The sequence below is a fragment of the Bos indicus genome, chromosome 3 (assembly GCF_029378745.1).
Source record: "Bos indicus isolate NIAB-ARS_2022 breed Sahiwal x Tharparkar chromosome 3, NIAB-ARS_B.indTharparkar_mat_pri_1.0, whole genome shotgun sequence".
In the NCBI taxonomy this organism is placed as follows: domain Eukaryota; kingdom Metazoa; phylum Chordata; class Mammalia; order Artiodactyla; family Bovidae; genus Bos; species Bos indicus.
Window position 1 is genome coordinate 28629982 of NC_091762.1, and position 8807 is coordinate 28638788.

The following is an 8807-nucleotide window of genomic DNA, read 5'->3' on the forward strand; positions in this document are numbered from 1 at the left end:
TTAAACCTCTGATTCTTGGAAGAAGGGTATCAGAAGATGCTAAGGGCAGGCTCCAAGTCCTTGCAAAGCTGCTTTCTGACAGCAGGGGGCGCCAGTGTCTTCGGAAAGCTACTTGTCGCAGAAAATCTAGACGTGATTGGTACAAGCGGAATACAGAGGCTAAAGGGAAGAAGTGGAAACGATCCTTTCGGCCACATGGGTCCCAGAAAAGAAACCCAAAACAAAACTAACCTGTGATGCAGGATAATCAGTCTCAGATTTAATTCCCAGCTTATTGAGCCCTCTTATCGGCTTCCCCAGAGCTCAGCCAGAGTCCCAGGGGGAAAACCAGTCCAGCCTTTATGGTTTCTCATCTGTCATACCAGCCCCTCAAGATGGCCATAGCCTCTGTGGTTTCTCTCTCCCTCTGTGGAGTCTGCTCACTCAGGTCAAGTCCACACCCATGCTCAGAATATGCAGATGCCCCCAGGGAAGAAAATAAGTAGGGATCAGCTGTTCTAGGAAAGGCCATTTCTTCTCTAGGTCAGTTTGCCTCCTCCTCATCGCTTCTACTGCTCTCCTTGTTTCAGTAGATGACTTTGACAGCTTCCCCGGTTTTCTCCTTGTTACTTTGTTATTGAGTGGTAGTGGTGGTGGCCTGATGCAACTTGATCTATCCTTCCCAGAAGCGGAAGTCCAGGTTCCGTCTCTAAGCTTCTGCTTTCCTCACTTGTGAAATGATGATGATAGTGTAAACATTAAGGGAAACGAAGGATGTCAATCAGCCAACACAGTGCCCAAAGTGTGGGACACTCAGCATAGTGGGGCCTCTGGGCGGCCACCTGAGGAATGTGCAAGGGAGGCCCTGTGGGTCTGGGTGAAGAGCACTGACCTTGGAGTAAGTGGGTGCAGATTTGAACCCCGGCTCCCCGACTTGTTGAGTGACCTTGAATAAGCTGTTTAACCTCTCAGTCTCAGTTTTCTCCCAGTCAGTTGAGAAAAACTAATGTCAGTCTTGAGAGGATGAAATGAGATCCCATATATGAAGCCTTTAACTCCGTGTCTAGCTGTTAGTACATCTTATTATACTTACTAGATAAAATAAGGACAGATAGATTGAGGCACTGTAATTTTTGGAGAGTACCTGTAAGAGACCAAATATTATAAAGGGTATAAGAAAGATAGAAGGTAATAAAAAATCCTCCCAACCACAAGGTACAAGCAGTCCTTTGTATTCATGGGTTCCATAACCAAAGATCCAAGCAACTGCAGTTTCAATGAACCGCAGATTGAAAATATTCAGGGGAAAAACTTCCAGAAAGTTCCAAAAGGCAAAACTTGAATTTGCCACATGAGCAACTATTTACGTAACATTTACACTATATTGGTATCATAAGTAATTTAGAGGTGATTTAAAGTACGGGAAGATATGGGTAGGTTATATCCAAATACTATGCTCCTATTTTCATAAGAGACTTGAACATCTTTGGATTTGGGGAGGTGTGGGAAGTGGGGAGCGAGGAGACTGAAACCAACCCTCATGGATACTGAAGGGTGACGGATGGATGGTACGGCATAGTGGAGCAGATACTCTCTCCATTTTAAAGATGAGGAAACTCAGGTTCAGTGAGATTAAATGAATTAGCTAATGTCCACCCAGCAACTCAGGCAGAGCCAGAGAAAGAATTAGTCTTCACACCCCTAGTTCCTGCCTTCACTGGTATAATAATCCGACCATAGGAGAACTGACAGCCTCCGCAGAAGAATACAGCTCAGTAGGATAAGCTGGAGAGGAGGGTATGAGAGAAGACTGGAGAAAAGAAGGCAGTGGAGAAGCTTGTTATCAAAAAACCATGTTTAGGTGTGTGATTAAACCACTGCAGCCACCATTGCCCAGTGCAGCTCAGAGCCCTAAAGAGGACAGATGAAGCACAGAAATCTCAGTGAGGGACAGGTTGGCAGCACAGTTCACAGCCCAGGTCATCTGACAAGGTCAGATTGTGCATTTTCCTATGTATCTGTTCCACAGAAATGTTTTGAACTCTTACCTCATAGCAGGTGCTGTGTTAGACACCAGCATACAGTCTGGGACAAAAACATATTTCCTGTCTTCATGGAACTTGTCATCTGGTGAAGGAGATAAATAAGGATCACATAGGCTGCCAGTAGATTTACATGTATATATATATATATACAAGGGCTTCCCAGGTAGCACTAGGGGTAAAGAACTTGACTGCCAATGCAGCAGACAGAAGCAGATTCAATCCCTGGCTTAGGAAGATCCCCTGAAGGAGGGCACAGCAGCCCACTCCAGTACTTTTGCCTAGAGTATCCCATGGACAGAGGAGCCTGGTGGGCCACAGTCCATAGGGTCGCATAGTAGGACATGACTAAAGTGACTTAGCATGCATGCACATATGCAAATTGAGATAAGTGTTATGATGGGGAAGTACCAGGTATGCTGAGAGAGCACCTAAGCTATAAACCCAGCTGTGGGTTGGGAACACAGGAAGGCCCACTCCAAGAGCTGGGCAGGCAGAGGGCAGCGTGTGTGAACTCCCACACAATAGTACACAGAACACTCAAGATAAGGGAAGGTGGCAAGCCAGGCGGCAGAGAGAGTGATGGAGAAGGTGGGACAGAGAGACCACCGAGGGCAGGACAGGCTGGGTCTGCAGGCGGTGGTTGGGATCTGGGTCTTGATCTAACAAAAGTGTGCAGCCACAAGAGAGCTTTAAGCAGGGGGGAAGTTAAATGAACACTGAGAAAAGGGAGCAGACGGTGGCCTTTTCAGGTTCTTTGATCTTAAACAACAGTAGCAGAGTCTGACTTGCTTCAGAAAAAAACTAATTTATGGGCAGCAGATGTTGTAGCATCAAAGGAAAGGCTAAACAATTGAGCCTTGAAAAGGACAGGAGCAAAGGAAATGCCACAGAGGCAGGCAGCGGGGATTAAGGGATAGCTCAGTCGGTAAAGAATCCACCTGCAATACAGGAGACCCTGGTTCAACTCCTGGGTCGGGAAAATCTGCTGGAGAAGGGATAGGCTACCCAGCCCAGTATTCTTGGGGTTCCCTTGTGCCTCAGCCGGTAAAGAATCTGCCCACAATGCAGGAGACCTGCGTTCAATCAGGGAGATCTGGGTTCAATCCCTGGGTTGGGAAGATCCCTTGGAGAAGGGAAAGGCTACCCACTCCAGTGTTCTTGCCTGGAGAATTCCATGGACTGTATAGTACATAGGGTCGCAAAGAGTCAGACATGACTCTGAGCAACTTTCACTTTCACCACCATCAGAACTAACCTGCCTAACTCACGTGGGCTCAACTTGGCCACAAGACAACACACATAAATGCAAGCCTCTCTCAAAACAGCTTCCAAAGGGGGACCATGTTCCCCCAAAGGGAAAATCACCAAAAAATCTGTGGCAGGACTTCCCTAATGGCCCATGGTTAAGATTCCCCACTTCTAATGGAGAGGGCCTGGGTTCAATCCCTGGTCATGGAATTAGATCCCACAAGAGGCAACCAAGACCAATGGGAAAGAATTCTGGGGGGAAAAAAAATCAGAGATCTACTAAAGATTCTGAAACAAAGGCAGGAGGATCATTAAGGACAAACTGGATTCCTGTGGTTTTGCCTAGGAAACAAACTCGGGCAACATCACATCAAGAGGGTGGACCATATAAGAGGCTTGAGAGATGGGAAGTAGAGAAAGAGCCACCAGACATCGTCTCATATCAGGGCACACATCACATAATGCTCCCCCAGGCCCCACTCTCTGAGTCATCTGTAGCCTTCAGAGAGGTAAGGTAACCACTAAATACACAAGCCACCTTTACTCATTCTGCCAATCATTATGTAGAAACATGTACATCTGACTCTGACCCTCTCCTCTACTTTGGAGGGTGAAGGAAGAGGTAAGTGTTACCTATAGATGAGAGTTCGGGTGTGCAGGACAAAAGGAAAATAAGACAAGGGATCTGCTAAAACGCCTGTAGTCAGGAACCACCCATGGTGGGCCAGACCACTTCCCTTGCCCCTGGAGATACATCTCTTGGAGTTGCATTGTGACTTCCTTCCCAGACAGGCAAGCTTTGCTCAAAATATGTAAATTTAACATGAAATTTCTCACAGGAAGAATATTTCAAATGTGGGTTGCAGTATCTTAAGGCAACATTGCAAAAGGCCTAAAGATAAAAATTGCACAAGAGTTGGACACTGAAGTGGGACAGGAAGCCTTGGCTTGCCTTCATGCTGTTTTGCTTTGTTGGAACAGAGCTCAAGGTTCTTATGCAGTGTTGAGGCATTGGCCTGACAGTTTCTGAAAGACTCGTTTTTTCCCCTCTTTCACAGAAGACTTCTTCCACTGCATTAGATTAAAAGTTTCTAGTGGAAAAAGAGTGGCAATGATTCCAAGGAAGAGCTCAGAGATGAAACTGTGATGTATAATGTGTCAAATCTTCACAATGCCACTGCCAAAACCAAGAGATGCCTCATTACAGAGAGGCAGTGGGAGACATCGTGGCCGCTTCCGACAGCACATGTTACTTCCATGTACAGCCAGAAGATGAATTTACAAGAACTGGAGCAGCACAGGCTCCCTAAAGAGGAAACTCTTACTACTGATTCACTATAATTGTTTCCTTACTGGTTTCTCCAGCTCAGATTCCTTTTTCCAATTTGATCCACTGTACATCAGCTCTCAGATTGATCATTCTATTGAATCCCCACTCTGGTGTGCCTACCCTCCTAAATCATTCTAAATACCTTAGCCCAATTTTCCTGAATCTTTATTTCCTTGATGATTTTGTCCTATCTGAATACCATCTATATTATTACTTCCTGAATGTTGATTAAATTGCCTCATTTATTTTGCTTCACTGTAAGCAATACTATAATTACTGATTAAATATTTTTAGTGTGCATGCATATAAACACCCAACTTTAAAACGTCCATCATGTACCACCAAAAGTCATCTTGTGAATTCCCTACTGGCACCATACTTTGGGGAACACGATTCAAGATCTGCCCATGGCTCCAGCCAGGTGCCCTTCATGTCCCCTGCACTCCAGCCGAGGGGGATGACTCACCTTTCCCCACACAGCACCCACATCCATGTTTGTCCCACCACCATCTCTGCCTTTCAAATTACACAATCATTCAAGGCCCAAAACCCTGACGCCCCCCCCTCCACCTCTTGAGGCCTTCGACGACTCCCCCAGCCTGAAGGGTATCTCACTCCTCTGAACCTCACTGCCCCTGAAGCACTGGGCACTTCTCATTTGGGACTCAGTGTTGGTCTCGAAATGGGAGGTTTGGGTAGATGCCATCTCCCCTCTCAGAACATCTGCAGCCTTCTTGAGACCACATCAGTCACTGCAGAGGGTCTGGCACAATTAAGACTAGCTGAATGAATGTATCTCCCTCACTCCTCAGTCCCCTCTTTGTGTAAAATACAAACTTGAGTCATTCTCCTGCTCCCCACAAAATAAAGTCCCAATAACTTAGCAGACACAAAGAGACAAGGTCTCTCAGTTTGGCCCCACATGTCATTTTATCCCCTCTGCCATCTCCCTGCTCTCCTCCCAGCCAGCACCCCACCCCAACCACACTCTAGCCACACCCAACTCCTTACTGTCTCTTTGGCTAGTCTCCTTATCATCAACCCAAGAAATACACTTCCTCTCTGTCTGTCAAACTCTAGCTCGTCAAGTGTTAGCCAAAGTGGCATCTCTTCCTTGAAGCCTTTCCCAGCTCTCTTAAGTCCCCCCTCTGTGTTTTCCCAAATCATTCTAGACATTTTTTATTGACACACTTGTCAGTGATTTTATAATTTCTTGTTTAAATGACTGTTGCTTCCATTGGTCCATAAGCTCCCAAAAGCAGGTGTCATTCAATATCCCCAGTGCCTACCATAGTGCCTGGCAAATAGTAGGCACTCAAGATTTGATGAGTGACCAAAGCGGGAGTGAAAACGTAAGCTCTCTAGCCAGACCTCTAGGACCTGAAACCAAGCATTGTCACAGTTTATCTTGGACAAGTTACTTAAACCCTCCTTGCCACATTTTTAAAATGGTAATAACTCTTAGAGTTGTTTTAAGGGTCAAAGAAGCTAATAACTATAACGAGCTTAGAACAGAGCTCTGCACGTTAAATGCTCAATAACATCTATTATTTACATTATTCCCATCAAAGGCTGTGCAGCCAGATGTCTCATGTAATGCATGCATAGCTGGTTTGAACATGGAATATCCCATAAACTTCCCATGTCCATAAGTGACAGTAAATTTTTATGGTCTCTGAAGCCCCTGCCCCATCTTTAGTTCTCTTGAGTTGGGGAATACCCCTTCTAGCTGTGTAATCATGACTATCCCTGGAGCTCCTGGTTTCTAACTATTCCCCACCACCCCCTACATCTGCTGGGAACTCCTCTTGCCAGGGTCTCTTTTAGGACATCCCAAGTGCAAGTCTCTCCAAAGGGCTCATGTCTGGTCCCCAGGAAACACTCATGTCATCAAGTCTGTCATTCTCAGAGTGGGCCAACTGCACTCTTCCATCATGTGGGGACAGGGCCAGACATGAATCCAGTACCAGTTCTTCTGTCCCCAAAACTCCAGGGACATCTGTCACCCCTCCAGGGGTTTTCTTGAAGCCTCTTACAGGTGACTTGAAGTTGGGAAGGGACAGCATCCCATCCATCACCCCTCTCCTTGGTGGGGTGAGACTGACCCTCTCTTTTTAATCTGTCAATATACTCTTAGCCTTCTCTTAGCCAAGATGATAAGGGGTGCCCTTGGCTGGCAGAATCATGTTTCATTCCATCTTTTGCAAGTCCTATATAGACTGTGTGATGATTGACTTTACATGTCACCTTGACTGAGGGGACCTAGACATCTGGCCCAACATTATTTGGACGTGTCTGTGAGAATGTGTCTGTTATGAGATTAACATTTGAATGGGTAGACTGAGTAAAACAGATTGCCTTCCTAATGTGAGTGAGCCTCACACAATCAGCTGAAGACTGGAATAGAACAAAAAGGCTGAGTAAGAGAGAATTCCTTCTGCCTGACTTCCTTGAGCTGGGACATTGGTCTTTTTCTGCCTTCAGGAACCGAAAAATCAGAACCAACTGAAAAATCAGCTCTACTTGGATCTGGAGCCTGCCAGCTATTGGACTGGAACTACACCATTGGCTCTCCTGGGTCTCTGGCATGTGGACGTTAGACTGTGGGGCTTTCCAACCTCCATAATCACATGAGTAATCCCTTTAGTATGTATACAAGTACATCTTATTGGTTTTGTTTCTCTAGAGAACCCTGCCTATGCAGACTGTCTTGCACCTTGCTTTAGACTATAAAGGTCCTTAGGCAGCTATGATTTTGTTCTCAGTGTTTGGGGCCTCTGTTGAAACTTAGGAACAAAAGGAAAAATCACATTAAAATAACACCAGATTATTATTCTGTAATTTTTAATTAATCCAATTAATTTCCTAATTCAGATCATTCAAATGAAGATCATCTAGAAGACACAGTAAATATTCAGACTTAGAACTTAGACCTGAATGGGTTATGTTCCTCTCCTTTCCCCAACCTCCTACAAAAGGGAAAATTAAAATGACTAGGTTATTCCCCAACTCCTAAGGTTGTGAAAACAACTGTCTTTTGAGTTTGCTCCTCTCTCCTGTCTCATAGTCCTTTCTCTTGCTTCCTACATGCCTGCACAAGCAGGTATACACTCCTTCCTCTCACCAGCAAACACCAGAAGCAGAAAAATAAGGAGAGGAAGCCACAGATGCCTGAATGCTGCTGGGCAAACATCGTGACAGGAGAGCTCAGCAACCTGTGACCATGGAGATGGTTTGTAATCAGCAAGCCAAGGCCCTCGCCTTCCTTCCTTCTCTGGGCATCCAAGACATGGTTGGTTTAGAAACCCTGCGCCCACAGACTATTTTCCAGCAACAACTGCATAGCAACAGGATTAATATGCTGCAAACCTAGCAGTCAAAACACTGCCCGTGTCCTGCTTATCAAAACAAAAGTCACGACAGCAGGCACACCGGGCTTCTTTTTCTAGCACTAGGGCAAACTTGATATCCTAAACTACATTCTCCATTGAAAACACTAGAAATATATAAGCATCTTTTTAAAAACACATTGCTTAGCTAGCACAAAAGCAAGAGAATCTACAAAGCCCATAATGAAATAAAAGCAAGAACCCTCGAAATTAAGCAGGTACCAAGGCCATCTTTGGCCCCAAGTTTCTGTTTCAACAGCTGCAAAGACTTGGGGCTCATGAAGTAAAGCCTGAAATCCCATTAAGGTAAGGAGTCTTTGGGAGACCCCACCCAAACCTGGTCCCCGCTCCCAAGGGCCACACCTTCAAGGTAGGAGTATATAGGAAATAACCATCATGAACAAGGAGATGTACATATTTTGATCATGGTGATTAGTGGGGAACTCCCCTGGCAACTTGTAAAACCAACCTTTAAATGCACTTGTATCTGATTTAATACACTGTGGTAGTACCTTGAGATGATTTGCAGAAGTCAAAGTATACCTATTCTGGAGGAACACTGCCGTACTATTCTGAAATGGCTCTTATCCAGTTGTCAAGGTCCTAAATTTCAATAACACCAATTCCAGGGAACTATAATCTCACCTGTTATTGCTGAGGTATTTGTACAGTGGCCATTCCCTCTTCAGCAGCCCTTTGCTCCCTCGGCTTCTGTGACATCACTCTTTTTGATTTTCCTCTTACCTCTCTGGTCATTTCTCTCCAGTCTCCTTTGAGTGTTACATCTCTGTATGTGCTTGTGTGTATGTTAGGTGC